This window comes from Myxocyprinus asiaticus, chromosome 16 (assembly GCF_019703515.2).
Source record: "Myxocyprinus asiaticus isolate MX2 ecotype Aquarium Trade chromosome 16, UBuf_Myxa_2, whole genome shotgun sequence".
Lineage (NCBI taxonomy): Eukaryota > Metazoa > Chordata > Actinopteri > Cypriniformes > Catostomidae > Myxocyprinus > Myxocyprinus asiaticus.
Window position 1 is genome coordinate 19028574 of NC_059359.1, and position 23808 is coordinate 19052381.

The 23808-nt window shown below is 39.7% G+C and overlaps 1 pseudogene; it reads left to right on the forward strand.

Annotated features, from left to right (window-relative positions):
* Window positions 1-23808, forward strand: part of LOC127454559 (thyroglobulin-like) — a 75037-nt pseudogene that overhangs the window by 12933 nt on the left and 38296 nt on the right.

The following is a 23808-nucleotide window of genomic DNA, read 5'->3' on the forward strand; positions in this document are numbered from 1 at the left end:
CAATATAGGATAGTTAACAAGTACACAACAATGTACAAGTGTTATTAGCCTAAAAGTACAATATAGGACAGACTGCAAGTGTATTGTGCAATGTGCATGTGTCATTGGCCTGTAGAAGTATTGCATTACAATGCAGAAAACAAGGAGTTTTGCTTCCTTATATAACCTGTTTTAATTTAAATATTATATCTAGATATGCTCCATAGCATTAACGCATGTTTGTTTTTTATTTGCATACTTGTTTGTGTATTCTGCATGTGTGTGTTAGCTGTCCTCATCCGGCCAGATCAGCTCTGTCACAGTGTGTGACGAATTGTCTGTGTCTTTTGGGTGTTTGAATGACAAGGAGGTTACTGCACACATCATCTTTAGGGCTCTCTGATCTGCCAATGAAATCACACCCTGACTTCCATGACATTGGTGAGAGCAGCCTGTATAAAGTCATTGCCATCTGCATTACACTTAGTGCACTTAAACTTTTTACTTTTTCCATACTTCTAATACATTTACGCTCAAAAACATATCTAATGCACTTTATCGTACATATGTAAATTTACATTATACTGCAAAATTATAGTTCATGTAAACGTGAATATACACATGAGAATACATCAATTTACAATTCGTTTTAAGTCATATTAACAATTGAGACAATTCTTTACAATTGCAATAAAAACAAATGCAATATTTTCTACGGACTCTTCTATCTAAATATTTGCATGCTTTTTTCAGATGTGGCACTTAATGAGGAAAGGTTGTTGAATGGTGTGAAGGAATTAATCCAAAATGGGTTGTACCCATACATCTTCATCTCTGATGGTTCTCTCGCTCTCTCCAGTCCTTCCTCTTTTAGCTGGCTATAAGCATCTGCTGCAATCCACTGGGTGTGGTAGGTTGGCATCTGTACCCACTGGCCATCTTAATGACAGACAGGCCTATATACCATAAAGGAAGATGGTTTACTTGTGCTTCTGAAATATGCACCTATAAAGTTTTCTTTAGCTGATGCATTTAGTTTACTGACATGTGCTAAAGTATAATAAGAGAGAAACGTTTGTGTGAGATACATCATATGTGACAAACATACAATGATACAATTTATATAACTTTTCCCTACATTTCTTATTAATATTTCCTTGTATATAGCTCTCATTCTTTCTCCCCTTTTTCCATGCTATGCCATCAATAGCCATGCTCAGTCACTGTTTTAATCAACATTCTTTGTTAACCACCTCTTTCTATCACTCACAGTCTTGTGTCCAGTAGGTTCCTTCTCCAGTGGTGTTGTGTGTGCTCCATGCCCTCGTGATACATTCCAGGCAGAGGAAGGGAAGGTTTTCTGCTCTCCCTGCCCCTCCAGGACCTCCACTGTGGCCAAGGGAGCTTTCAGTCCTTCCCACTGTGAGTAAAGACCAAACTAATCCAGCCCAGCTCAATTGTCTCCAAAACAAACATTCAGTAAAAGAGATCAAATGTGGGTTCAAATAGATCTAGAATAAACTCAAGAATAGCAGAAGTGGATGGTTTTGGTTTGGTCTTAAAAATGCACGAAAGTGCAGTCCAGCTGTAGTTTACAGGTTTCAGAGGCCTGTGTGGTTTCACTGGTTTCATAAAAGCTGCCGATATTCACTAGAGTGCATAAAAGTGAATCTATTATTTTTGAAAACCTGAACAGGACCCACCTTTTTTTCAGGCTTCATATTTGTATTGCAGTCCAACTCTCTCTGTGCTCCCCATTAATTCTCTCATTTTCTCTGTTTCCTCTCTCTACTCCCCATTTTCATACTAAAGGTCTATCTAAGTGCCAGCAGGGTACTCCAAGTTGTACAGAGAAAGGGGACTTTCTGTTGGCCCAGAAACACCCCTTGTCTGGCAAATGGTTATGTGTTACTCCACAGGGGGAAGAGCTTTCCTGGACATCTTCTAATGGTCCATAACAGTTGAAGAATGCAAAGATATGTGCTACAAGTTGAAATTAATGTCCATCAAGTTAGAGCAGTGCTTAATATTAAAGGTTGAATGATAGTGGATTTTGCCGATACGATAACTTAGGTGGTGAAAAGGGCCGAAAACCGATTAATCGGCTGGGAGTTTTTAAAATCAATTTATTGAATGCTAAAACAGTTTTTTAGTCTTTCCCTACTGTAATGGGCACTGACACAGAGGCTACAAGAGTCAAAAATGAGTAAAATCCCAGATTCAGGTTTATTGTGCAACCAAAATTCTAACCATAACTAGAAAAAAAAAAAAAAAAGAAGATTTGGTGAATAAAGTTGGTGTTTTAACTATTAACAAGCCCAAAATACACTGGGGACTTATTTTGAAATGCCTGTGCCTTCAAACAAAACATTGTTACAATCATCTACAATACACTGGGGACTTTTCATCAATATGGCCAAAGTAAGTTCAAAAATGCAATAGATGCAATAAAATGATCATGAACGAACATGACTATACTAACATCCCATGTATGCCTTACACGCTACTAGATTGTTTTTCGTTCTATGACCCTGCTCGATTTAAACATGGATCTTATTTGCCTGCTCATGACATTTCATCTAATTATTGGTGCAATAAATATTACCTTTATATGATATGCAAATCTATTTCCCTTATTTATTTGAGCGCTTGGATTTTTCATCAAGCATGACTATTTAAGAAAATAGAAAATGTAAAATATTTTTTACTGTGCGGCTTGCTGAAAGGTGAGCGCGGAAACAATGCACCGTTTTTTTTCCTCCACGCTTTCATTTTGTTGTTACACTGTTTTTGCTTGCACTTTAAACAACATATTAATCCTGCAGTAACACAGTAACGTAATGATTGATGTATTACGGCTCGTGACCACAGATATAGGTGGTGCAGATCTTGCTCTGAGCGCTAGTTTTTGTTTTCTTCCTCTTTTCGTTACATTATTCAACTCGTTCAACTCATTCTTTAAACAGAAACGCGATGACACATTATGTGTCTTTGCATTATTCCACCACAAGGCGTCACTCTAAGAACATAATGATTTTATTATTTTAAATAGGAATACTTTACCATGGAATGTTGATTTGTTGAAGATCAAAATCTAAATCAAATATGGTTTTATAATAATAAGTGTTATTAAACAACCCCAGGGAGAAGAGGAAGAGAAAGCTATGAATAGAAATATCTATCTACATAAACAGAACTATATGCCATTTACACGCTTTCACAGAGCTAACAATAAATAAAAAAGCATGCTTTTAATAATAATAATAATAATAATAATAATAATAATAAGAAGAATGTTTTAAACCACAGTAAGTTTCAAGATGTAAATAGGTTTGCAGTAGAAATTTTAGTAATTTAACACCACTTCAATGTCGTTTGAGATGACCAATCAAATCAAAGAAGGCGGGACTCAGTGGCAGTCAGTGCCATGTAAGATGTAAGTAGTGAAGCTATATGGCTTTGTTCACACTGCAGGAAAAATCAGATTTTTCCTCAAATTCGATTTTTTTTGAGTGACTGTTCAAATTGCAAGTTATATGTGGCCAGATAAGATTTTTTCTGTTCAGACTACAGTCGTTTATGCTATCACGTCCACATTAGTTGTCATGGTAACGCAGCAAATTTACGTAAATTCACCATGCGTGAGATTAACGAACTGCATCACAGTGTGGTATGGCAATTGCACTGTCTCAGACGAGAAGGCCCTCCAGCCGGTGGTGAAAACTGCCCAATACCTCACTGGTGCTCAGCTACCCTCTATCAAAGACATTCACCACAAACACTGCCTAAGGAGGGTGAGAAGCATTATCAAAGACACTTCTCACCCCAGCCATGGTCTGTTTACTCCTCTCCCATTTAGGAGATGCTATAGGAGTCTTCGCTGTCGCACCAGCAGACTCAGGAACAGTTTCTTTCCCTCACTCAGTTTCTAAACTCAGGCGCTGAACACTCCCACTCGGACTACATATTTATTTATTTTTGTATTTTTTTTTTTTTTTTTTTTTTTTTTTTTGCACATTCCCTTGCACATTTCTTTGCACATAATTTCTGCCTCTAGATGCTGCTTGCACTGTTATGGTCACCGGTCATATATATATATATATACACTATATTGCCAAAAGTATTCGCTCACCCACCCAAATAATTTAATTCAGGTGTTCCAATCACTTCCATGTCCACAGGTGTATAAAATGAAGCACCTAGGCATGCAGGCTGCTTCTACAAACATTTGTGAAAGAATGGGCCGCTCTCAGGAGCTCAGTGAATTCCAGCGTGGTACTGTGATAGGATGCCACCTGTGCAACAAGTCCAGTCGTGAAATTTCCTCGCTACTAAATATTCCACAGTCAACTGTCAGTGGTATTATAACAAAGTGGAAGCAATTGGGAATGACAGCAACTCAGCCACGAAGTGGTAGGCCTCGTAAAATGACAGAGCGGGGTCAGCGGATGCTGAGGCGCATAGTGCGCAGAGGTCGCCAACTTTCTGCAGAGTCAATCGCTACAGACCTCCAAAGTTCATGTGGCCTTCAGATTAGCTCAAGAACAGTGCATAGAGAGCTTCATGGAATGAGTTTCCATGGCCGAGCAGCTGCATCCAAGCCATACATCACCAAGTGCAATGCAAAGCGTCGGATGCAGTGGTGTAAAGCACGCCGCCACTGGACTCTAGAGCAGTGGAGACGCGTTCTCTGGAGTGACGAATCACGCTTCTCCATCTGGCAATCTGATGGACGAGTCTGGGTTTGGCAGTTGCCAGGAGAACGGTACTTGTCTGACTGCATTGTGCCAACTGTGAAGTTTGGTGGAGGGGGATTATGGTGTGGGGTTGTTTTTCAGGAGTTGGGCTTGGCCCCTTAGTTCCAGTGAAAGGAACTCTGAATGCTTCAGCATACCAAGAGATTTTGGACAATTCCATGCTCCCAAATTTGTGGGAACAGTTTGGGGATGGCCCCTTCCTGTTCCAACATGACTGTGCACCAGTGCACAAAGCAAGGTCCATAAAGACATGGATGAGCGAGTTTGGTGTGGAAGAACTTGACTGGCATGCACAGAGTCCTGACCTCAACCCGATAGAGCACCTTTGGGATGAATTAGAGCGAAGACTGCGAGTCAGGCCTTCTCGTCCAACATCAGTGTCTGACCTCACAAATGCGCTTCTGGAAGAATGGTCAAAAATTCCCATAAACACACTCCTAAACCTTGTGGAAAGCCTTCCCAGAAGAGTTGAAGCTGTTATAGCTGCAAAGGGTGGGCCGACGTCATATTAAACCCTATGGATTAAGAATGGGATGTCACTTAAGTTCATATGCGTCTAAAGGCAGATGAGCGAATACTTTTGGCAATATAGTGTATATATATATATATATATATATATATATATATATATATATATATATATTTATACTTCATTCTGTACAATGCACCTTCAGTGTTTACTTCTTCATTTGCACCTTGTATGTATTCATAGACATTTGCATTGAGCTGGTCTCTGCTTCTCTACCTCATAACTTTGCACTCCATAAAAATCGTTATAGTATATATATATATATATATATATATATATATATACATACATATTGCTATTTGCACTTCTGGTTGGATGCTAACTTTATTTCATTGGCTCTGTACCTGTACTCTGCACAATGACAATAAAGTTGAATCTAATCTAATTTTAGCGATGGACGTTTTACCATTTGTGTGAAATCAGCCTTATTATGTTGGCCAATCAAAATGTACCTGTATTGGCGGGGACTCCACCCATATATATATTGGGAGCCCGGGGAAATGGGCAGTGGGGATTTATGCAGTTCACTGAAATGTGCAGCTCATGCAGTATGTTCAATAAACGCATAGTTGTTAAATAACGTCGTTGTTCCCTCTCGTGACATGGTGTCAGAAGTGTATGTTGCACCAACGACCAAGTTCGCCTTGTTTTGAGAGGTATAATGTCCAAGTTCAACGCACCAGAGGCTTTCGACTTCGCACAGCCTGCGACCTGGCCTGCATGGATTCAGCGGTTCTCCCGGTTTTGCATCACAACGAAGCTGAACAAGGAAAGCGGTAAAGTACAAGTCAATTCCCTGCTTTATGCAATGGGTAAAGATGCCGAAGCGATATTTGGATCGTTCACGTTTGCTGAAGCTTCGCGTGCAAATAATTTCGAGACTGTTGTTGGCAAATTTAATGAACATTTCATTCCCCCGGAGGAACGTTATACATGAGAGGGGCTGTTTTCACCAGCGCACATAGAGATCAGGAGAGACTGCTGAGGCTTTTGTGAGATGCCTCTATGAATTGGCCGAATACTGCGAGTTCGTGCAAGCAAAGAGGAACAAATAAGGGACAGAGTCGTCATAGGGATTACAGATCGTGACGTTTCCCAAAAGTTACAAATGGAACCTGAACTGACTTTGGACAAAGCGGTCCAGATCGCACGGCAGTCTGAGCTCATTAAGACCCAAAATGCGAGCGGGGGAGTGGCCGCTGAAGTGAGCGCAGTACAGCACAGACACCGGAAAGGCACGAAGCGCTTTATGGGACCACCAAATAAGGAAAAGGGTGGTGAGAGGAAACAAGCCGTAGACTGCACACGCTGTAATCGCGCACACACACAGAGAATAATTGCATCGCACGAAATAAGCGATGTAGGAGATGCAATAAGTTAGGACATTTTGCCATTGCATGTCAAACGAAAAATGTCAAAGAGCTGGTAGTGGGTGACACTTGTGTTGAGTGTTGTGATGTATTTTTCCTCGGGTCTGTAATGAATGAGTCTGCTTCTGAGGACAGGTGGTGCATTACTCTGCCTATACAGGGCAGGTCAGTCGAGTTCAAAATTGATACTGGGGCTGACATCACCATCATGTCACGCTTTACATATGAGAGCTTACAAGGTCAAAACCAGTATAAACATGAAAAGTCGTGGGGGAAAAGTGAGCTGTATGGGAAAATTAGTAGCGAATACTGAAAGTAAAGGGAAAAATTTAGAATTTTGGGTTTTTGCTGTAGATGGGCCATTTGCTAACAATTTGTTCAGTCGAAGCACTGCTTGTAAGATGGGCCTAGTACAGAGAGTGGATGAAATCACAGACCACAATGATGTCTGTGGAGACATTGGCTTGTTCAAATGTGAACCAGAGAAAATTGAACTTAAGTCAGAGAGTTAGAGTTACCTTTCCCTGCTGCCTAAGGTAGAACAGGAGCTTAAGCACATGCAGTCTTTAGGGATAATCTCTGAAGTCACTGAACCAACAGAATGGTGTGCCCCAATGGTGCTTGTAGTAAAAAAGAATGGTTCTGTCAGGATTTGTGTTGACCTCAAATGTTTGAATCAGGCTGTAAAACGTGAGCACTTTATTCTCCCAACATTAGAAGATATTGCCCCCAAACTATCAGGAGCCTGTGTATTTTCTACTCTGGACGCATCCTCAGGGTTTTGGCAAATCCCTTTGGACCCAAGCTGCGTGAAGTTGACCACATTCATAACTCCAGCAGGACGGTTCTATTTTAATAGGCTACCGTTTGGGGTTACTTCAGCACCCAAAATTTTCCAAAGAGAAATGAGTAGACTTCTAATTGGACACAAAGGCACTGTAGTTGTCATGGATGACATACTTGTTTATGGCAAGGACTAAAACGAGCATGACGAGAATCTTGAGGTTCTGAGAACTATCAGAGAGTAAGGTCTGAAACTGAACCGTGATAAATGTCACTTTAACAAATCTGAGCTGCAGTATTTTGGCCACACAATCAGTCATGAAGGAATTAAGCCTGATGCAACAAAGGTGAAGGCAATCACCGATATGCCTAGTCCCACTAATGTGACAGAGCTTTGGCAAATTCTAGGAATGATCAATTATTTAGGCAAAAATGTGCCAGAGCTTTCCACAGAGCTCCAGCCAGTTACAGCTCTGCTAAAGAAGGATGCAATCTGGCTTTGGAGAGACGGCCATGAGCAGGCTCTGAACAAAGTAAAGTACAAGTTAGCCACAGCTCCTGTTCTTGCATTTTACGATCCTGAGAAACCCACTATGGTCAGTGCAGATGCGAGTAGTTTAGGGTTAGGAGCTGCCTTGCTTCAAGTTCATGGTGATGCAGCACGTGCAGTCGCATTCTGTTCCAGAACCTTGACTGAAGCGGAGCACAGAGTGCCTGGCAGGTGTGTGGGCATGCAAGCGGTTTGCCCGCTACCTTCAAGGCTTAGATTAATTTTGCCTGCAAACAGATCACAAACCTTTGGTCCCACTCATTAACTCCTATGATATTGATTGTGCCACATTACGATGTCAGCGGTTACTAATGCGCCTCATGAGCTTCAGTGTAAAAGCAGTGCATGTCCCTGGTAAATGTTTGGTGGTGGCGGACACACTTTCTTGGAATCCTCTGAGAGGGAAATGCCACTTAGAGATGGAGGATGAGGTGAAGGCATGTGTTGAAGCTGTCGTCACATCTAAAGAGGTGTCACAATCAAAACTAGATGCCATTAGAGAGGCCACAGAGGAAGATGCAGATCTCCAGGCAGTGATAAGCTTTCTCAGCAAGGGTTGACCAAAGCATATACCCTTCCAGCTGAGTGGCTATCACCCTGCTAGGGCTTCCTTGTCTGTTGTCTGTTGTCAATGGGCTGCTCCTGTATGAGGATTGTCATTCCTGATGTCAGTTTGGTGGCCTGCAACAGGTAATGACATTAACTGGAGGGTCTCAATGTGCACCTTTTGTAGGGCCCACAAACCCACACAAAGGCCTGCTGGTCCCTGGTACAAAATTGCAGCAGATTTATGCGAGTTGGATGGTAAAACTTACTTGATAGTCATAGACTACTAATCGTGTGACATCGAAATAGCCCACCTTCAGACACCATCCAGCTTCCATGTTATCAGCAGACTGAAGTGCATGTTTGTAAGATGGGGAATTCCCAGGGAGCTTGTATCTGACAATGGCACACAGTTCACCTCGGCTGAATTACAGCTGTTCAGTACAGACTACGATTTTCACCACACAACCTCAAGTCCTCATATTCCCCAAGCCAATGGAGCTGCAGAGAGAGCAGTTCAAACTGCAAAACGGATTCTCCGCCAACCTAATCCTTATATGGCACTGATGTGCTACCGGGCGACACCCATGGCTGCAACTGGACTAAGCCCTGCCCAGATAATGACAGGTCGACAGATCAGAACCAATCTGCCAATGCTTGAGGAAAACACCAGCCTCAACCCATTGATTACAAAGCCATGGAGTGGAAGGATAAGGCTGCAAAGGAATCCTACAAGTTCTTGTATGATCGGAGACACTCTGCTCGTGTTTTACCAGAACTTCAACCTGGGGATAAAGTTCTTCTTAAACTGGACAGTGAGAAAGGCTGGAAAACACCAGCTGTGGTGCTGAACAAAACATCTGAACCAAGATCTTACATGGTGCAAACACAGAATGGAGCTGTCCTACACAGGAACCCTAAACATCTGCAAGGGATGCCATTGCAACCAGGTGCTACTGGGTGCAGTGAACCTCAAGGAGGGAAGAATTCAGGCCCTCCTGGTGCAGGAACTGGACATTTAAATACTCCTGCGGTTGCTCCTGCTGCACCTGTGAAGGCACCACCAGTTGTAACTTCCAGCGGAAGAGTTTTGAAAACACCAAAATGTTACTTGGACTAAAATCAGTTTACAGAGACTGATTAGAGTGTTGCTTTGTTCTATTGTTCTTGTTTGGAAAAACAAAAAGAGGAGAGAGGAAGAGAGATAAAAGAGAAATGTTATATCATATTGTTCTTTAATGTCTTTAATTGGTAAATTGGTAAAAGGAAAAAAACAACCACAGTGATGTAGTTTCATTGTGTTGCATTGATTTGTTATTGTGTTAAAGAAAAATCGGGGGGGATGTGTGGAACCAGCCTTATTATTTTGGCCAATCAAATTGTACCTGTATTGGCGGGGACTCTCTCTCTCTCTCTCTCTCTCTCTCTCTCTCTCTCTCTCTCTCTCTCTCTCTCTCATATATATATATATATATATATATATATATATATATATATATATATATATATAGGGAGCCTGGGGAAATGGGCAGTGGGAATTTATGCAGATCACTGAAATGTGCAGCTCATGCAGTATGTTCAATAAACGCATAGTTGTTAAATAACGTCATTGTTCCCTCTTGTGAAACCACTGATTATACTTTTCATGAGGACAGTATCCAAATATGAACATTCTTCACAGACAACGGCTTAAAAATGAGAGCGGTGGCATATGCAATATTTGTTGCTGCTAGTGTTGTTGCTGCCTGTTTTAGCGGGGACGACATGTGTTTTGGCCGAAATTACGACGTCTCATATGGGACGCCTTTTATCTTTGGGTCCTGTATTTTAGCAGAGAGTGAAACGTCCCATATTGAAGGCTTTGTGTCCCGTATAAAATCATAAAAAGGTCGGACGGTGAGAGGAGGACCCGCGTCCTGTGATGAAACGCTCAAAATGCTCAAGCGTCCCGAATTTGCTTGACATTCAATACTTTATTGTGTTGTGGTTTCTCACAACCTGTATGGGTTACTGCACCGTAACGCATCTCTTTGGGTAAGTTAAGCCAATAACTAAGTTTCCATCCAAAGGTTTTTTTGCGACAAAGTGTAGTGCATCAAAAAGTTTACCAATATAGCTGATGGAAACACTAAAATTTCACAAGTGTCAACATAATATTTTTCCGTTTAACTCTAGCGCATAAACTCTATGTCGATACTTCAAATGTCACGAAAAACTTGTTTGAAAACACTTTTTGTCGAGATTATTGGCATTAACGCAAAAATATAGTGTCACATGACAGAATTTACCCCAATCGTTAGACAGTGTTTATCATGACGACAAGGTATACGTCTTTGAAAGCCAATTCATTATATGTGCAGCATTACTCGCACTGTTATGGATTGGTCTTAACAGCTTAACTGCACAGATCTGATGCAGCAAACACATCTGTGTCATGACACTTCCAGGAGTGCTAACGCAAATATCTCATGTCATGGAGAAGAAATGAATGGCCAGTCTTTGCGATTAATTTAATCGCGGTAGCGGTCCGTTTATTTATTAAAGTTGCTTTTCCACACCATTCAAAATAGCTAATAGACAGCAGTCATGGAATTAGCCCACAATACAAAAAAAAAAAAAAAAACATATTTCTGTGCACAAATAATTACACAATACAAGGAGAAAAGCTTCAGTGTACTTTTTTTGGAACACTAACATATAGCCCAAGTCTATAAAATTATTGTTTAGCTTACTTTTGAAAAAATGCTTGCAAAATTCCCTTATTCAATTAAATAAATTATGAAAAATGAAAAAATAATATTGTTAGGCCTAAGTAATTGCCTTTTCTTTACACAAACTAAATTAGCCTTACTCTGTTCTGCAGATGAAAAAAGTCAGCTGAATGACATTCTCAGAATGTTCTACACTTTTTTCAAGACTATAAACTATCAGAACTATTTATCCAATGCTGAGTTCACTTTCAGAAAACTAGCTTTTGAACATTTTAAAACTTTTAAATATTTTCAATCTAACCCTCTTTATCTCGGATCACATTTGCTGAGCTTCTTCAGAAAATGTAAATTGCATTATGATGCTAAAATTAATTTTAGATGACAATCAAATTCAGTTGGTTGTTAAAAGTTGCTGGACAAATATGCGGGACATAATGCAGTTGTGATGGCAATGCTTTAGATTAGATTATTGTTCAGAATAGCCTATTGAATATCTGGAATGTATCATATGTAAACCCTGATATTACACAGCATACATTTTTCTTTAATAGCTGTGCACACAGCATATAACATCGATGAATGGTCCTTATACTAAGACTGAAAGTTTCCCCCACTACTTGGCGCAGGTTGCTAGCTTGAACAGGGCCATGATGATTCGCTTTCGGGTCGGAACCAGTGGCAACCTGTGATGGGCACAACATCAGGACCAATATTACAGTCCTATTAGAAGGGCAACTGCTCCCTTTTGCAATTCCTCCTCTTCTGATCACATTTATTTGTGAAATTAAAATGACAGTAAGCTGGCTAATTTCAATGAATTGTCTCAATACTCTCCCCATTTTACAAAGACTTCGGCGGGGAAAAAATTAGGGACATCTGGGAGGCGAAAGGTACAAAAAGGTTTGCGTGCCCTGTTACATAAATGACATATAGGTGTGTTTCATTCAGAAGTGATGATCTGTATATGCCCTGTTTACCTACCACTGTGAGAGTTTTGTAGGGCTGAAATGTGTAATAAAACAGGCTGAGCTCACTTTTGAAGTAATTTTTCACTGAAAATTCTTTATATATATATATTAACATTTTTATTGATTTGAAAGCAGGATTACACAAACAGAACATACACACACTGAATCAATTTATAAAATTGTATGTCCCCCCCCCCCCCACACATTACACACTACACACTACACACATCCAGTGGTCCAACACAAAATGAAAGTAACCACACATACAAAAAAAAAAAAAAAAACAGACAAGAGGAAACACTTAAGAACATTATATATATATATATATATATATATATATATATATATATATATATATATATATATATATATATAACAAAAAATCTAAATCTAATTCAACAGATATATACCCAAACAAAACAAAATGTCTCTCTCCCCAGCCTGTCACTGAACACCTTCCAAAAAGGCCAAAAACCTGCCCCATTTCCTGTCATATGCAACCGAACTGCCAAGCCATCTGTACAACATCTCTTCAAATGACGCTAACTTGCCCAATTCGGTGCACCATTCATAAAAAGAGGGAGCGCTCATTGATTTCCATCCCCTCAGAATTATCCGTCTCCTGATCATCACGCCCATCAGCTATATCAATAACCGCCCCATCACCCAACACACAAATCTGGGACAGAACAGAACTTGAGTGCCCAGGACTTCGCAAACAACATTCTGGACTCTCAACCAAAACTCCTGAATCCTCGAGCAAGACCAGAAAGCATGTGTTAAATCTCCATCCTCCAACTGGCATCGCCAACAGGTGGGTGTGTCTTTTAAACCAAGCCTATACAACCTAAAGGGGGTCCAATATAATCAATGCAAAATCTTAAATTGCATCAGACGCACCCTTGCATCTCTAGATGTAGACTCCAGTACCAAGTATAAATCTTTCTCCCATAATCTCTTGAGAGAATTTGAAGTTCCATCCCCCAGACTCTGAATTAGCAGGGAGTAATACACTGATGCCTCATGACCTTTTCCAAAAGCATTAATCACCACTTCCAAAGTATCTGCCACTTTAGGAGGGTTTATGCTTCTCCTGAAAATAGTACAGTGCAGGTTGCGCAGCTGTGGATAGCTAAAGAACTGAGATCTGGGAATCCTAAAATGTTGAACCATATTTTCAAAAGATCTCAACACTCCACTCTCATATTTGTCACAGAGCGTGTTAACCTCCCACACAATCCACTCTGACCATCAGAAAGGGGACTTATTAATATGTAATTTTGGGTTCAGCCATATGCTTGAGGCAACATTTAAATAAATGTCCAAATTAAACACTCTGGACACTTTTGTCCATACCGCGTGCAAATGCGAGATAACGGGGTGTGACTTAACTTCTCCGGTTAGTTTGATAGAAAGGCTTTGCAATGGCAAAATAGGGGCAAGAACTTCCTGTTCAATACAAAACCAGGGAGGGGCTCTCTCAGGTGGAAGTGACCAATGAGCCAAATGTCTGAGACTGAATACATAATAATAAAACAAAATCTTGGGTAGGCCTAGCCCACCTTTGTCAGTCGGCCTGTGTAAGGACTTCGCTATGCTATCAAATTGCTTGAAATAAGAGAGGGGGACATCTACAGGGAGAGATTGTAACAGGTAGTTAAATTTTGGAATACAATTAATTTTAATAACTTTAACCTTCCCAATCATAGCTAAATGTAAGGAAGCCCACCTGTCCACATCGCCCGAAAACCTTTTTAGTAAGGTGTCAAAATTAACTCTAACTAAATCACAAAATATTTCTGGGAATAAAATGCCCAAATACTTAATGCCCTGTTTAGGCCACTGGAAGGCACCCGGCTGGAAAGTCGTTACTGGGCAGTACACTGTCAGAGCCAAAGCTTTGGATTTAGACCAACTGACTCTGTATCCTGAGAAATTAGAAAAGGAATGAATAATTCTGTGGAGGCAAGGCATAGATTTAGTGGGGTCGGAGACGAATAATAAAATAGCATCTGCGTAAAGCAAAAGCATATGCACCATACCTCTGCCACCACCCCTGGAAAATCATCTTCCTTTCTTATCGCGGCTGCTAATGGTTCCAGGACAAGACAAAACAATAATGGGGAAAGATGGCAGCCCTGCCGGGTGCCCATATCCAGAGCAAAGTAATCTGAAATTAATCCATTTGTTTGTACCACCGCTACCGGGTGTCTATAAAGTAACTTAATCCATCCAATAAAAGTATTACCGAACCCGTATATTTCCAAAATCTTAAAAGGATAATCCCATTCTACCATATCAAATGCCTTTTCGGCATCAAGTCAGATGGCAGCGACCGGAGCCTGATCATTTGCCACTGACCACATGATATTAATGAAACGCCTAATGTTATCAGAAGAGCTGCGGCCCCGAATGAACCCCACCTGATCTGTATGTATAAGAGATGTCATAACTTAATCAGTTAGCCAAAATTTTTGACAAAATTTTAATGTCTAGCTGGATCAGGGAAATTGGACGGTAATTCTTACATTCGCGTGGATCTTTGTCCTTTTTAAGAAACAGACTGATTCTTTAATGATTCCGTATAAACTTCTAACAAAAGTGGAGCCAGTTCTGTAGCATACGATCTAAAAAATTCTGTGGCAAAGCCATCTGGCCCCAGAGTGTTGCTTGTAGGCAGGGCCTTAATTACCTTGTCAAGCTCCTCCAAGGTTATCTCAGAATCAAGAGAATTGTTTTGCTCAGTCGTAAGTTTAGGGAGATATAATGGTTCCACAAAGTTTCTAATATCTTCATCAGTAGACGAAGACGTGGAACTATAAAGATCAAAACAGAATTCTTTAAAAGCATTATTAATATCAATGGCCGAGGTAACAATTTCACCACCAGCCATCAGACGACATTTGGCGCTTCAGTTTGGTCTCGGTACTTTTAATATTCTCTTCCAACTCCACGAGTTCTTGTGCTTTGGATTTTTTGTTGAATGAGGCATACTGTATGATCTGACCCCTAAAAACTGCCTTAAGTGCCTCCCAAGCCACGCCCACAGAGGATACTGAGGACCAGTTGGTCTCCATATAAACATTAATTTCAGCCTTTAACATTTGTTGAAAATCAGGATTTTGCAAAAGGGATACATTAAAGCGCCAACTATATAATTTCTTTTTCTCCATATGTGGCAACACCTCTAAACTCACCAGGGAGTGATCTGAGTCTAAGATGTTTCCAATTAAGCAATCAACAACAGATGAAATGAGGGACTTAGATATATATAAAAAAATCTATTCTAGAATAAATCTTAGTGAAAAATGTATAGTCCCTACCAGATGGGTTCAAAAGTCTCCAAATATCATTAAGACCAAGGTTTTTACACATCCTGTGAAGTGTCAGTGTTGCTCTAGGGGGCTTAGACACTTTTGCTTCACTATGATCAAGGACTGAATCCATCAATAGATTAAAGTCTCCTCCCAATATTATATCATGAGGGGTGACAGCGGCTTGCAACATCCCTTCAAGATCTATAAAAAAGCCCTGATCATCAGCGTTAGGTGTGTAAATATTAGCCAAAATCAACCTTTGCCCCTGAATTTCTGCTAAAACAATAATGACTCTTCCTAATTTGTCTTTAATCTGTTTGAGACATTTGAATTGTAGATGTTTACTTATCAATGTAATGACTCCCCTGCTCTTACTTGTGCCAGCACTAAAGAAAACATGTCCACCCTATATCTTTTTGTTTTTTGACGAAACACTAAATCATATTTCTTATGTTTAAGAAAAGAAATAACCTTCCTTCTATTTATGGGGTGCCCCAACCCATTCACATTCCACATGGAGAGAGACAATCCGCTCATACTAACATTTGACATTTTGACATATTAGAAAAAATAGATTGTGTGCCAAAAATAAAATTATAGAGCGCATGACAGCGCCAACCGGCGTCCATCCGTCTAAATTCAAACAGTCCATGTACGCCTACGAGAGTCTCCGTGATTACTTTGCCATCAGATTGCTCAAGTCTGGTGTTTCTATACAAATTTTGTGAGACAGAATTACATAACAGAAAATAATCTATAAAACAAACTCCAGCCAATAGGCAGAATAAACACAAAGAACGTGTAGATTCATCCACAAAACTGTGTCGAAGATGTGTTCCTCCACAAAACAAGCTCCAGCCGCTAGCGGAACCAGCACAAAAAAAAAAAAAAAAAACGTTCAGTTTCCTCAGACAGTCAAAAGAATGTTCAGTGAGCCGTCTGTTTATGAGTGCAGCAGATGACCTAACACTTCCAGTGTCCTGCAAAAAATACTCCACAAAACAAACTCCAGCCAATAGGAGGCATAAGCACAAAGAACGAGCAGATTCATCCACAACTGTCCCGAAGGAGTGTTATTCCACAAAACAAACTCCAGCCACTAGGTGGAACCAGCACAAAAAGAAACAAGAAAGGCACCCAGCTTCCTCGGAGGGTCAAGTGTATGTTTAGCGAGACAAGCTCACTTGGGGGCAACATGAGAAACACACCACGACTTCCTCAGTCCATTGATTTTATGAAAGACATCGCTTGTTGTGGGCATGTAAATATTTTGCAGCCATCCTTTGTATCTATTCTCAATTTGGCCGGAAACATCAGTGCAAAAGCGATCCCCTGTCGATGCAAGAGTTTCTTGAAGGAGTGTTACTACACAAAACAAACAGGGCCGCTAAGCGGAACCAACACAAAAAGAATCAAAACGGAGCCCAACTTCCTCAGACAGTCAAGTGTATGCACAGCGAGTCAAGCTCACTTGGGGGCCACGTAAGAAACACCAAATGGCTTACTCACCCCATTGTCTCTATGAAAGACAATGCTTGCTGTGGGCATGTAAACATTTTGCGGCCATCCTAAATATCTATTCTCAGTTTGGCTGGAAACATCAGTGCAAAAGCGGTCTTCCATTGATGTAAGAGTTTCTTGCATTCCTTGAATTGATCATATTCCTCTTGTCGAATTCGCAAAGTCTGGGAACAAGAAAATGCTGTGGTTTTTCCAAGAGAGCATTCCTTTACTCCTAGCCTCGCGTAACACAAGATCATTATCGGATGATCTCAGAAATTGAATTAATCGGGGCCTGTCTCCCTCAGCGGATCTGCGAGCCGGGATTCTGTGAGCTTGCTCGATTTCCAGCTTATGGCCTGTTATGTCGAGCAGACTCGGGAAGAGCTCGTCTAGGAATTTCACCATATCTCAGCCTTCCTCATGCTCAGGAATTCCAACAATTCGGACATTGTTCCAATTACGAATCTCCAAATCCTCCAGTTTTTCCCAAACGTGTTCCAAATCTATCTTGGTTGCTAGTGGATTAGCAGCTAACTCCCTCTTCGATGACTCCAGATAATCGATCCGTCTCTCGATGTTCCCAATTCTTGTAACAAACTCAGAGAATTTCGCCTCCATCGCCATAATCGATCGACGTATTACAGCAAGATCCTCCAGATCCGCTACGACTTTCATCAGCATTACAGACATGCTCACCAGTTGCCGCAGAATTTCTCCCATCTTACTGTCCAAACTGAGTCCCTGGTCTGCGGGCCTGTCTGAGGTATCAGCTTGAGCATGTAAGTGTCTTTTAATATCTCCAGAGCCCGAGGATTTTGAATTCTTTGATATGTTGACTTCTTAGAACAGTTATGTAGCAAGGTGTAGCGAATCTCACTAGTTTATGATACAAAAAGAATTAAAAACTAGCAAAGTACGCAGAGCTCGTCGTTCACACGTCCGACCCTCGCATGACACCACACGACTCCTGAAAAATTCTGTTTGTAACGATTCTACTGCGTGGCCATCATTATTGTATTAAATTTGAAGTGCCCTATGAAGGCATTAATTATGCTGTTTGGAGCACAGTATGTTTTCTCGTCGCAAAACCTGACGTATAACAACCGTCGCGCACAGCGAATGACGAAAAAAACCCCCACATGAAATCCAATCTGACCATTCAGACTGAGACGCATTAAGAATGGGCACTTCGCACAAATTGCGCTGAAACTGCCCAAAAAGTGCTGTTTGTGGGGTTGGAACACCCTGTTTTCCACAGATTATTGGAGAGGGGGGCTTCTTTCAATTTCCACCAGATCGTTGCATCAGGAAAAACACAGGATTTTACATAAATTATGATAATTCACGGGTCACCGTCATTGCTATCGTATCTGCTCTATTAGACACAATTGACCCGCAGTAGCTGTTGGTTGATATTAACTTTTTTACGAAGAAATTATGTAAATTCTGATTGCAAATGGCTATTTTTAATTTCCAAAGTGCCTTCGCTGTGACAGATATGAGGTCAAATATGATCTAACAATGATCATATCTGATCAAGATCACCATATACGATATAATGGGAGGAACAGATCCCTTCTCCATCACCGCAGCGCATGGACTACTTTTTGTGGAAGGATAAGTGAATAAAAATAATGTCATACAACGAAAATGATGTCTTTGCATTTATTTGGAATGCAGTAAATAATATTGTTCAACTGAAAACAGCTGTTGTTACGTTTTGATATAGAATATGATCATACTGAAGTAAGAATATTATTATTTATTGTATGTGGGTTAATAATTTAAGCAGTAAAGTCACATATTCCATTTCTAGTGGTAGTTTTTATTTTTATATATCACATTTCTTAGGCTTTAGAAGCGTGTTAAACATGTGAGGATGTGTATTCATCAATCTGTTTCATGTCCAACATGATCATACAGGCTCATTGAACCAAGTTTAAACTTGCTGATATTTCAGAAAATAACCCACATAATTTCTTCACTGTAAACCATAGATAAACCATTTATAATAACTTTTATTAACATTACAATACATAAATAAATACATTATTACATTCTATAAAGCTTAAAAGATTATTAAAAGTGCAGCACTGCTTATTTCCATCATTGAAATCTGCTGCTCGAAAGAACCCGGAAGTGCGGTTTCCTGCAGCGTGACGTCAGAGTTATTTCATCTATAGACCTGTTCTATGTTGAATAGTACATGTCTCATATTTTCAGGTTCATAAGTTGTAGTTTACTGTAGTTTTAAATGATAAACAGTACTTCTGATTAAGACCTATAATTAACGTATTTTAAATTGGATTAAATAGTTAAATCTCCTGGAATTAAATTTTTTTTTTCTTTTTCAGATGTGCTCTAATTCATACAGTATAAAGACACACTAGACTACTAATATATATTTATTCTATGCATTGTGTACTTTTTTGTGTCAAATCACATTAATTTTATCCATTAACAGCGCATGGTCACTTTAATTGAGCGCCAGTGGCGCAGCAAAAATAGACTCGGAGCCGAAACCCCCCACCCCCCGCACTGCAGCTCACGCTACGCTCTGACATGTTGCTGACACTTCTGATGCAAATGCTCTGATCTGTTATTACGGACGATGAAATAAATATGCTCTGCTCATGCGCCAATCACGCTCGTGATGTGAAACGGCCGTTACAACATATCACACTATCTGATAGTTATGCTGGTAGCACATCCTGATAGGTATTATCTGGCTGACAAGATGTGCTACCTAGTTTTTAACACTATTAATGCTGTTGTAGTATATACAGACAGGTTCTCCCGTGCCTTGACATGTACTACCCAAGTTCAGGCTTTACATATCACTGTTTTCACTGCTGGTCGCACATCCTGAGCAGGAAGCACAGATTGTCAGACCACCGGCAGTTTTTCTTGCATACCACCACTTCTCAGAGTCTCCCAGTACGATGTTATGTCTTTATTTAATGTAAGTCAGTGATTCGATGAGGCCAGCCAATCACTTTGATCTGACTTTTGAAAATCGCTGTGGTAAACATCCAAGCCCTCTCTGCGCAAAACTCAGTGGTGAGTTTAACAACACTCAACACGTGCAACAACAGTATCGACATTCGTCAAGCTATCCATGGTCCAGTTCCAGACCGGAGTGTGCATGTTTAAGCTTGTCTGGGCATTGTTCAGTTACACTCTTTTCCAAAACATGAACCAGCAACTTTTAGGTGAGTGCATTTTATAGCGTCTTATTCAGTCAAATGTATTTATGCAAATTGTTTATCCGCTGGGTGCAGTCAAAACTACAAATGTCAAAGCTGTTACAGGAGTGATGTCAGCTCATATGCACAACCTTTTTTCACAACAGATAAATCAATGATGAAAATCGAAGCGTCAAAGAAAATACACAAGAAAATTAGCATTTTACTCTCAATTATTTTCTGTAGTGCTCGTAAGAAGATTATGTGAAGTGTCACTGAACTTGCCTATGCATAAATCCTGACAGTGTTTAGTTTTATACATGTGTGTGTCAGCGTTCACAATCCTGAACATCATCAAATCAGTTTATTCATTGTTTCTTATGATTATTTATTATCTGCACAAGTATATGGCTCTTGTGTGCAAATTTATATGTGCAGGACAAGAAAAGGCTAATTGTCCCCTCATATTATTAATAATAAAAAGGAAAAACAGACATTATGCTCTTTTTTTCAGTTTTGGGCTACTTTATTTTGTGTAAAAAGAGAGTTCTGCGATTGCCATTGTTCTCTTATGTGGGTTGATATGGTCAAAGATAGACTTAATGCTACATATATTGTTCTCATCAAGCCGGACAACTTTCAAAATTACAGTCATAAGCTCCGCCCAACAGGAAGTCAGCCATTTTGGATTGAATGTGCCTTTTTTGAAAATTGCAGGCCCTGAACTTTTGAATACTCCTCCTAGGGGGTTAATGTGACTGTCACCACATTTAGACAACATTATGCTAAGACATCAAAGATGCTAAATTGGGAACAAATTTTTAAATATTGAATGGTGTTGCCATGGTGATGCACTAAATTAATGGCAAAAATAGGGAAAAGGAAGTGTCTCATATCTTCTGTGTGCATTGTTTGATTTAGATCAAAATTTTGCTGTATGTCTTTTTCTTGGGGGCTAATCACATTGATGTTGTTATTGTGGGTCATGGTCATAGCACCACCAACTGGTAGCTGGGAGTGTGGCACTTACAACAGACTTTTAAATAGTCCTCTTACATTCACCCAAATCACTTCAAAATTGTTTAGACACTGCTGATGAAAAATTTTGAAGGGATTCTTGATAGCTTTAATAGTGTTGTCATGGCAACTGATTAAATTAAATGAAGTTGTAGTCAAACTGGAATGGTGGCATATATCTATTACACATTGTATGATTAGGGTCAAAGTTTACATTAATGTTGAGTTGTTGCTGTCTCCATCATGCATTGTTTTCTGAAAGTCACCGAGTGGAAATGGACCCATGGTGCTTGGGCCCGTCAACACTGCTTGCAGCTATATTTACTTTTTATATTTCTTGTTCTTAATTGATTTTAAAATAATTTATGTATCCTATATTTTCTTTAGCATTTTTATGTAAAGCACTTTGAATTGCCATTGTGTATGAAATGTGCTGTATAAATAAAATTGCCTTGCCTTGCAGTGTATTATGATAAAAAATACAATAAAGTAAACATTTTCATATGGGCTAATAAATACAGCATAAGCAGTAATTCATTAACGGTTGATTGTCTTTCATCAGTAGTAGATCAACAGAGTTTGCTTTTCAATTGTCTGGTATTTTTTATTCATTTTCTCTATCAAAACTGTCAGCCAAAATCACCATGAACTTAAAATTTGAATAAACATTCAACAATGTCTATGCCTCATTGAGGCAGGGCAGAGGGCGGGGCCGGGCTGTGATTCCGCACACCCGGCCCCTAATTAGGCTGATCAAGCCTGAGAGGGATAAAGGTGACCGGAGGCGGCAGTGCGACAGAGAGAGAGTGTTACGGGCAGCTGCCCGACACCTGTGTACGTTTGTCTTTTTGCTTAAGTTTATTATTAAAATATTATTTATATTGTTAGGCCGGTTCTCGCCGCCTCCTTTCCATTGAACTCTGTTACACTCATATGTTTAAAAATATATATATATTTCATATTAATAATCATGATTTAGTCCATAAACAGTGATGATGACAGTGACTCGATTACAATCCTCTATATGTAAATATACCTATAAATATTCACCAAATAAAGTGGTTTGTCACAGAGGAACATGGAGGGTAAAAATTATCAGTAACTATCGGTGCTGAGATTTTTCTGATAACCGATAGTTCCAAAAAGCAACTATCTGCACCGACCAATCAGTAAAACTGATATATATTGGTTGACCTCTATTTAATATATCCTTATCAGGTACATTTTTATCAGTATGTTAAATCAGTGTGATAACTACCTGCCAGAGAGCAACAGACACTTCACCGATCACTGCTTTCATCTCCTCAGTCTCTTAGGATGGACTTGATAGACAACAAACTAAAATAAACAATTGCCAATTAAAGCCTGCCAACCAGCCTGACAGCAAAAGACACTTCACCGACCACTGCAATTTTGCAATTTTTGCGATTGCAAAAAAAAAAAAAAAATGTATACAGTTTGCTTGACATTGCAGAGCAAATGGTTTCTGGGAAATAACGGTGCTGAGGCATTCCAGACTCTCAACTGTGTTCTGAAAATAAAAGGAGGAGATGGCCCCAGTCTGATAGGACTGAGAAAGAAAGGTAAGATATTCAGCAACAGTACTGTGCAAAAGTCTTAGGCACATAAGATGTTTCACAAAAACGTGTCTTAAGATGGTTATTTATATCTTCAGCTTTAGTGTCAACAGGAAATATACATTTAGACTCCCAAACATTCCTTTTGCAAATAGAATACAGAATAAAATAGAAGAACAGGGAGCCCTGCAACAGATGGCATGACCCCCACAGAGCCTCCACTGAACATCAAGTCAGTCTGGGTCTGAGTTATGAAGAGACAAGCAATTCAGACAGCCTAAATAGATCAAAGAACTGTGGCGAATTAGAGCAAACTAAGCAGAATTTAGAGCAGGACTAAGATTAAATGACAATAAAAGCCTAAAGTATATAATTAACATGTATTCGACAACATTACAGTCCTCATGTCTGACTGGACAAGCGGCATTCCGAGAGAGCTGATATTTAGTAGAACAGCATTTGGATGGTTGTCTGTTTGAATGACTCGGCTTGTTTGTTTTCGCACCTTCCATATGTTCTTAATGGGTTCCATGTGGGATTTCAGCTTGTGCGTCGCTCTGCGTCACTCAACGAATGGTCCTGCTTGGGCTAAGTTTTAAATTATTTTCATTTGTCGAGCAAAACAGACAAAATAACTGACCAAACTGAGTCTAAAATATAACTTATTCAACATTAATTTGTTGTTTATAGAAATGTTGTATAAAAGCTGTACTGAATATCAGCATGTTTAGTGATTTCCTGTGGCCTCATGATATTCAGTACAGCAGTTACTTGTGTTATATATTTTTAATAACATAAACTAAATTAACTGTAATCCTAAAGATTATATTGTGGTTAGTGAGTGATGATTTTAAAATAAATGGTCTTTGTATCTGTGGACATTCAGCTAGATTGCCTTTAAAAATATATCTTAGACTTGTTCTGTTAAGAGAGAAATATTTTCCCATGTTATTTAAATGACTTGATAGTTTGGGACTTCTCTCAAAAATGATGGGAGTTTGAACTTGTCTGAAGAT